Raw genomic sequence first — 7,500 nt, 5'->3', positions numbered from 1 at the left:
CGCTCAACGTCTAGGACAAAAAATAACTTGTCTTGGAACCAAGCATAAAGGGCTCCATAGCTCAGGGGTTAGAGCACTGGTCTTGTAAACCAGGGGTCGCGAGTTCAAATCTCGCTGGGGCCTACCTGCAAGGCTTGGTGACTGTATCTCACATAGCAGCGTAATAAGAATTTTTCCCCAAGGGCACGTTAGGGTGGAAATGTTTGAAGGCCTCTAGATAATGAAATCAAAACGTTAGGATGACTTGACTTTCCGGAGTTCTTGAATTAGACAATATCTACTAGAAACACCCACTTTCTAATTCTGCATCCAAGGAAAAGTGCACTCGAAGCAAACGGCCATCTCTTGTTGACAGCAAAACGCTTGCTTTCTGCGTGTCTTTCTATTAAATCACTACTTTGCACTTTTAACATCCGGCTTTGTTGTTTCCATCCAACGCTTTGGAAATAATGAGGGTAGCAATGAATGGTGACAAGGGTAAAGCTGCTTCTATCGCAATTTCTCCATCAAGTAACCTTCAGCGGATTTATTTTACGGGCACATTAGATCAACCTGTGAGCGTCGTCGGTCTCACCGAACCCCAAGCATCACAGGTCAGGATGGCCGAGCGGTCTAAGGCGCTGCGTTCAGGTCGCAGTCCCCCCTGGAGGCGTGGGTTCGAATCCCACTTCTGACAGCTTTTAAGCTTTTCTTTGCATGCATTCACATTCTCTAGCTCCACTACCGCTCAACGTCTAGGACAAAAAATAACTTGTCTTGGAACCAAGCATAAAGGGCTCCAGAGCTCAGGGGTTAGAGCACTGGTCTTGTAAATCAGGGGTCGCGAGTTCGAATCTCGCTGGGGCCTACCTGCAAGGCTTGGTGACTGTATCTCACATAGCAGCGTAATAAAAATTTTTCCCCAAGGGCACGTTAGGGTGGAAATGTTTGAAGGCCTCTAGATAATGAAATCAAAACGTTAGGATGACTTGACTTTCTGGAGTTCTTGAATTAGACAATATCTACTAGAAACACCCACTTTCTAATTCTGCATCCAAGGAAAAGTGCACTCGAAGCAAACGGCCATCTCTTGTTGACAGCAAAACGCTTGCTTTCTGCGTGTCTTTTTATTAAATCACTACTTTGCACTTTTAACATCCGGCTTTGTTGTTTCCTTCCAACGCTTTGGAAATAATGAGGGTAGCAATGAATGGTGACAAGGGTAAAGCTGCTTCTATCGCAATTTCTCCATCAAGTAACCTTCAGCGGATTTATTTTACGGGCACATTAGATCAACCTGTGAGCGTCGTCGGTATCGCAATTTCTCCATCAAGTAACCTTCAGCGGATTTATTTTACGGGCACATTAGATCAACCTGTGAGCGTCGTCGGTCTCACCGAACCCCAAGCATCACAGGTCAGGATGGCCGAGCGGTCTAAGGCGCTGCGTTCAGGTCGCAGTCTCCCCTGGAGGCGTGGGTTCGAATCCCACTTCTGACAGCTTTTAAGCTTTTCTTTGCATGCATTCACATTCTCTAGCTCCACTACCGCTCAACGTCTAGGACAAAAAATAACTTGTCTTGGAACCAAGCATAAAGGGCTCCATAGCTCAGGGGTTAGAGCACTTGTCTTGTAAACCAGGGGTCGCGAGTTCAAACCTCGCTGGGGCCTACCTGCAAGGCTTGGTGACTGTATCTCACATAGCAGCGTAATAAGAATTTTTCCCCAAGGGCACGTTAGGGTGGAAATGTTTGAAGGCCTCTAGATAATGAAATCAAAACGTTAGGATGACTTGACTTTCCGGAGTTCTTGAATTAGACAATATCTACTAGAAACACCCACTTTCTAATTCTGCATCCAAGGAAAAGTGCACTCGAAGCAAACTGCCATCTCTTGTTGACAGCAAAACGCTTGCTTTCTGCGTGTCTTTCTATTAAATCACTACTTTGCACTTTTAACATCCGGCTTTGTTGTTTCCATCCAACGCTTTGGAAATAATGAGGGTAGCAATGAATGGTGACAAGGGTAAAGCTGCTTCTATCGCAATTTCTCCATCAAGTAACCTTCAGCGGATTTATTTTACGGGCACATTAGATCAACCTGTGAGCGTCGTCGGTCTCACCGAACCCCAAGCATCACAGGTCAGGATGGCCGAGCGGTCTAAGGCGCTGCGTTCAGGTCGCAGTCCCCCCTGGAGGCGTGGGTTCGAATCCCACTTCTGACAGCTTTTAAGCTTTTCTTTGCATGCATTCACATTCTCTAGCTCCACTACCGCTCAACGTCTAGGACAAAAAATAACTTGTCTTGGAACCAAGCATAAAGGGCTCCAGAGCTCAGGGGTTAGAGCACTGGTCTTGTAAATCAGGGGTCGCGAGTTCGAATCTCGCTGGGGCCTACCTGCAAGGCTTGGTGACTGTATCTCACATAGCAGCGTAATAAAAAATTTTCCCCAAGGGCACGTTAGGGTGGAAATGTTTGAAGGCCTCTAGATAATGAAATCAAAACGTTAGGATGACTTGACTTTCTGGAGTTCTTGAATTAGACAATATCTACTAGAAACACCCACTTTCTAATTCTGCATCCAAGGAAAAGTGCACTCGAAGCAAACGGCCATCTCTTGTTGACAGCAAAACGCTTGCTTTCTGCGTGTCTTTTTATTAAATCACTACTTTGCACTTTTAACATCCGGCTTTGTTGTTTCCTTCCAACGCTTTGGAAATAATGAGGGTAGCAATGAATGGTGACAAGGGTAAAGCTGCTTCTATCGCAATTTCTCCATCAAGTAACCTTCAGCGGATTTATTTTACGGGCACATTAGATCAACCTGTGAGCGTCGTCGGTATCGCAATTTCTCCATCAAGTAACCTTCAGCGGATTTATTTTACGGGCACATTAGATCAACCTGTGAGCGTCGTCGGTCTCACCGAACCCCAAGCATCACAGGTCAGGATGGCCGAGCGGTCTAAGGCGCTGCGTTCAGGTCGCAGTCTCCCCTGGAGGCGTGGGTTCGAATCCCACTTCTGACAGCTTTTAAGCTTTTCTTTGCATGCATTCAAATTCTCTAGCTCCACTACCGCTCAACGTCTAGGACAAAAAATAACTTGTCTTGGAACCAAGCATAAAGGGCTCCATAGCTCAGGGGTTAGAGCACTTGTCTTGTAAACCAGGGGTCGCGAGTTCAAACCTCGCTGGGGCCTACCTGCAAGGCTTGGTGACTGTATCTCACATAGCAGCGTAATAAGAATTTTTCCCCAAGGGCACGTTAGGGTGGAAATGTTTGAAGGCCTCTAGATAATGAAATCAAAACGTTAGGATGACTTGACTTTCCGGAGTTCTTGAATTAGACAATATCTACTAGAAACACCCACTTTCTAATTCTGCATCCAAGGAAAAGTGCACTCGAAGCAAACTGCCATCTCTTGTTGACAGCAAAACGCTTGCTTTCTGCGTGTCTTTCTATTAAATCACTACTTTGCACTTTTAACATCCGGCTTTGTTGTTTCCATCCAACGCTTTGGAAATAATGAGGGTAGCAATGAATGGTGACAAGGGTAAAGCTGCTTCTATCGCAATTTCTCCATCAAGTAACCTTCAGCGGATTTATTTTACGGGCACATTAGATCAACCTGTGAGCGTCGTCGGTCTCACCGAACCCCAAGCATCACAGGTCAGGATGGCCGAGCGGTCTAAGGCGCTGCGTTCAGGTCACAGTCCCCCCTGGAGGCGTGGGTTCGAATCCCACTTCTGACAGCTTTTAAGCTTTTCTTTGCATGCATTCACATTCTCTAGCTCCACTACCGCTCAACGTCTAGGACAAAAAATAACTTGTCTTGGAACCAAGCATAAAGGGCTCCAGAGCTCAGGGGTTAGAGCACTGGTCTTGTAAATCAGGGGTCGCGAGTTCGAATCTCGCTGGGGCCTACCTGCAAGGCTTGGTGACTGTATCTCACATAGCAGCGTAATAAAAAATTTTCCCCAAGGGCACGTTAGGGTGGAAATGTTTGAAGGCCTCTAGATAATGAAATCAAAACGTTAGGATGACTTGACTTTCTGGAGTTCTTGAATTAGACAATATCTACTAGAAACACCCACTTTCTAATTCTGCATCCAAGGAAAAGTGCACTCGAAGCAAACGGCCATCTCTTGTTGACAGCAAAACGCTTGCTTTCTGCGTGTCTTTTTATTAAATCACTACTTTGCACTTTTAACATCCGGCTTTGTTGTTTCCTTCCAACGCTTTGGAAATAATGAGGGTAGCAATGAATGGTGACAAGGGTAAAGCTGCTTCTATCGCAATTTCTCCATCAAGTAACCTTCAGCGGATTTATTTTACGGGCACATTAGATCAACCTGTGAGCGTCGTCGGTATCGCAATTTCTCCATCAAGTAACCTTCAGCGGATTTATTTTACGGGCACATTAGATCAACCTGTGAGCGTCGTCGGTCTCACCGAACCCCAAGCATCACAGGTCAGGATGGCCGAGCGGTCTAAGGCGCTGCGTTCAGGTCGCAGTCTCCCCTGGAGGCGTGGGTTCGAATCCCACTTCTGACAGCTTTTAAGCTTTTCTTTGCATGCATTCACATTCTCTAGCTCCACTACCGCTCAACGTCTAGGACAAAAAATAACTTGTCTTGGAACCAAGCATAAAGGGCTCCATAGCTCAGGGGTTAGAGCACTTGTCTTGTAAACCAGGGGTCGCGAGTTCAAACCTCGCTGGGGCCTACCTGCAAGGCTTGGTGACTGTATCTCACATAGCAGCGTAATAAGAATTTTTCCCCAAGGGCACGTTAGGGTGGAAATGTTTGAAGGCCTCTAGATAATGAAATCAAAACGTTAGGATGACTTGACTTTCCGGAGTTCTTGAATTAGACAATATCTACTAGAAACACCCACTTTCTAATTCTGCATCCAAGGAAAAGTGCACTCGAAGCAAACTGCCATCTCTTGTTGACAGCAAAACGCTTGCTTTCTGCGTGTCTTTCTATTAAATCACTACTTTGCACTTTTAACATCCGGCTTTGTTGTTTCCATCCAACGCTTTGGAAATAATGAGGGTAGCAATGAATGGTGACAAGGGTAAAGCTGCTTCTATCGCAATTTCTCCATCAAGTAACCTTCAGCGGATTTATTTTACGGGCACATTAGATCAACCTGTGAGCGTCGTCGGTCTCACCGAACCCCAAGCATCACAGGTCAGGATGGCCGAGCGGTCTAAGGCGCTGCGTTCAGGTCGCAGTCCCCCCTGGAGGCGTGGGTTCGAATCCCACTTCTGACAGCTTTTAAGCTTTTCTTTGCATGCATTCACATTCTCTAGCTCCACTACCGCTCAACGTCTAGGACAAAAAATAACTTGTCTTGGAACCAAGCATAAAGGGCTCCAGAGCTCAGGGGTTAGAGCACTGGTCTTGTAAATCAGGGGTCGCGAGTTCGAATCTCGCTGGGGCCTACCTGCAAGGCTTGGTGACTGTATCTCACATAGCAGCGTAATAAAAAATTTTCCCCAAGGGCACGTTAGGGTGGAAATGTTTGAAGGCCTCTAGATAATGAAATCAAAACGTTAGGATGACTTGACTTTCTGGAGTTCTTGAATTAGACAATATCTACTAGAAACACCCACTTTCTAATTCTGCATCCAAGGAAAAGTGCACTCGAAGCAAACGGCCATCTCTTGTTGACAGCAAAACGCTTGCTTTCTGCGTGTCTTTTTATTAAATCACTACTTTGCACTTTTAACATCCGGCTTTGTTGTTTCCTTCCAACGCTTTGGAAATAATGAGGGTAGCAATGAATGGTGACAAGGGTAAAGCTGCTTCTATCGCAATTTCTCCATCAAGTAACCTTCAGCGGATTTATTTTACGGGCACATTAGATCAACCTGTGAGCGTCGTCGGTATCGCAATTTCTCCATCAAGTAACCTTCAGCGGATTTATTTTACGGGCACATTAGATCAACCTGTGAGCGTCGTCGGTCTCACCGAACCCCAAGCATCACAGGTCAGGATGGCCGAGCGGTCTAAGGCGCTGCGTTCAGGTCGCAGTCTCCCCTGGAGGCGTGGGTTCGAATCCCACTTCTGACAGCTTTTAAGCTTTTCTTTGCATGCATTCACATTCTCTAGCTCCACTACCGCTCAACGTCTAGGACAAAAAATAACTTGTCTTGGAACCAAGCATAAAGGGCTCCATAGCTCAGGGGTTAGAGCACTTGTCTTGTAAACCAGGGGTCGCGAGTTCAAACCTCGCTGGGGCCTACCTGCAAGGCTTGGTGACTGTATCTCACATAGCAGCGTAATAAGAATTTTTCCCCAAGGGCACGTTAGGGTGGAAATGTTTGAAGGCCTCTAGATAATGAAATCAAAACGTTAGGATGACTTGACTTTCCGGAGTTCTTGAATTAGACAATATCTACTAGAAACACCCACTTTCTAATTCTGCATCCAAGGAAAAGTGCACTCGAAGCAAACTGCCATCTCTTGTTGACAGCAAAACGCTTGCTTTCTGCGTGTCTTTCTATTAAATCACTACTTTGCACTTTTAACATCCGGCTTTGTTGTTTCCATCCAACGCTTTGGAAATAATGAGGGTAGCAATGAATGGTGACAAGGGTAAAGCTGCTTCTATCGCAATTTCTCCATCAAGTAACCTTCAGCGGATTTATTTTACGGGCACATTAGATCAACCTGTGAGCGTCGTCGGTCTCACCGAACCCCAAGCATCACAGGTCAGGATGGCCGAGCGGTCTAAGGCGCTGCGTTCAGGTCGCAGTCCCCCCTGGAGGCGTGGGTTCGAATCCCACTTCTGACAGCTTTTAAGCTTTTCTTTGCATGCATTCACATTCTCTAGCTCCACTACCGCTCAACGTCTAGGACAAAAAATAACTTGTCTTGGAACCAAGCATAAAGGGCTCCAGAGCTCAGGGGTTAGAGCACTGGTCTTGTAAATCAGGGGTCGCGAGTTCGAATCTCGCTGGGGCCTACCTGCAAGGCTTGGTGACTGTATCTCACATAGCAGCGTAATAAAAAATTTTCCCCAAGGGCACGTTAGGGTGGAAATGTTTGAAGGCCTCTAGATAATGAAATCAAAACGTTAGGATGACTTGACTTTCTGGAGTTCTTGAATTAGACAATATCTACTAGAAACACCCACTTTCTAATTCTGCATCCAAGGAAAAGTGCACTCGAAGCAAACGGCCATCTCTTGTTGACAGCAAAACGCTTGCTTTCTGCGTGTCTTTTTATTAAATCACTACTTTGCACTTTTAACATCCGGCTTTGTTGTTTCCTTCCAACGCTTTGGAAATAATGAGGGTAGCAATGAATGGTGACAAGGGTAAAGCTGCTTCTATCGCAATTTCTCCATCAAGTAACCTTCAGCGGATTTATTTTACGGGCACATTAGATCAACCTGTGAGCGTCGTCGGTATCGCAATTTCTCCATCAAGTAACCTTCAGCGGATTTATTTTACGGGCACATTAGATCAACCTGTGAGCGTCGTCGGTCTCACCGAACCCCAAGCATCACAGG

The 7,500-nt window shown here is 45.9% G+C and overlaps 6 non-coding genes across 6 annotated transcripts in view; all 6 read left to right on the top strand.

Annotated features, from left to right (window-relative positions):
- Positions 1 to 50: 50 nt before the first annotated feature.
- Positions 51 to 123, top strand: TRNAT-UGU (transfer RNA threonine (anticodon UGU)). The gene has a single exon. It is a non-coding gene; the product is annotated as a tRNA-Thr (tRNA).
- A 1,272-nt stretch (positions 124 to 1,395) lies between these two features.
- TRNAL-CAG (transfer RNA leucine (anticodon CAG)) lies at positions 1,396 to 1,478 on the top strand. Its single transcript has one exon. It is a non-coding gene; the product is annotated as a tRNA-Leu (tRNA).
- A 1,443-nt stretch (positions 1,479 to 2,921) lies between these two features.
- TRNAL-CAG (transfer RNA leucine (anticodon CAG)) lies at positions 2,922 to 3,004 on the top strand. The gene has a single exon. It is a non-coding gene; the product is annotated as a tRNA-Leu (tRNA).
- Positions 3,005 to 4,447: 1,443 nt separating this feature from the next.
- TRNAL-CAG (transfer RNA leucine (anticodon CAG)) lies at positions 4,448 to 4,530 on the top strand. The gene has a single exon. It is a non-coding gene; the product is annotated as a tRNA-Leu (tRNA).
- Positions 4,531 to 5,973: 1,443 nt separating this feature from the next.
- Positions 5,974 to 6,056, top strand: TRNAL-CAG (transfer RNA leucine (anticodon CAG)). Its single transcript has one exon. It is a non-coding gene; the product is annotated as a tRNA-Leu (tRNA).
- Positions 6,057 to 7,499: 1,443 nt separating this feature from the next.
- TRNAL-CAG (transfer RNA leucine (anticodon CAG)) overlaps position 7,500 on the top strand; it is an 83-nt gene continuing 82 nt past the window's right edge. The window contains exon 1 of the tRNA in view: position 7,500. This exon is cut by the window's right edge and continues 82 nt beyond it. This is a non-coding gene — a tRNA (tRNA-Leu).

The sequence above is a fragment of the Lithobates pipiens genome, unplaced genomic scaffold (assembly GCF_037356315.1).
Source record: "Lithobates pipiens isolate NorthernLeopardFrog02 unplaced genomic scaffold, aLitPip1_a1.2 Scaffold_28, whole genome shotgun sequence".
NCBI lineage: Eukaryota > Metazoa > Chordata > Amphibia > Anura > Ranidae > Lithobates > Lithobates pipiens.
The sequence above is the reverse complement of the archived record's forward strand: the minus strand, read 5'-3'. Positions and strand labels throughout refer to the sequence as shown.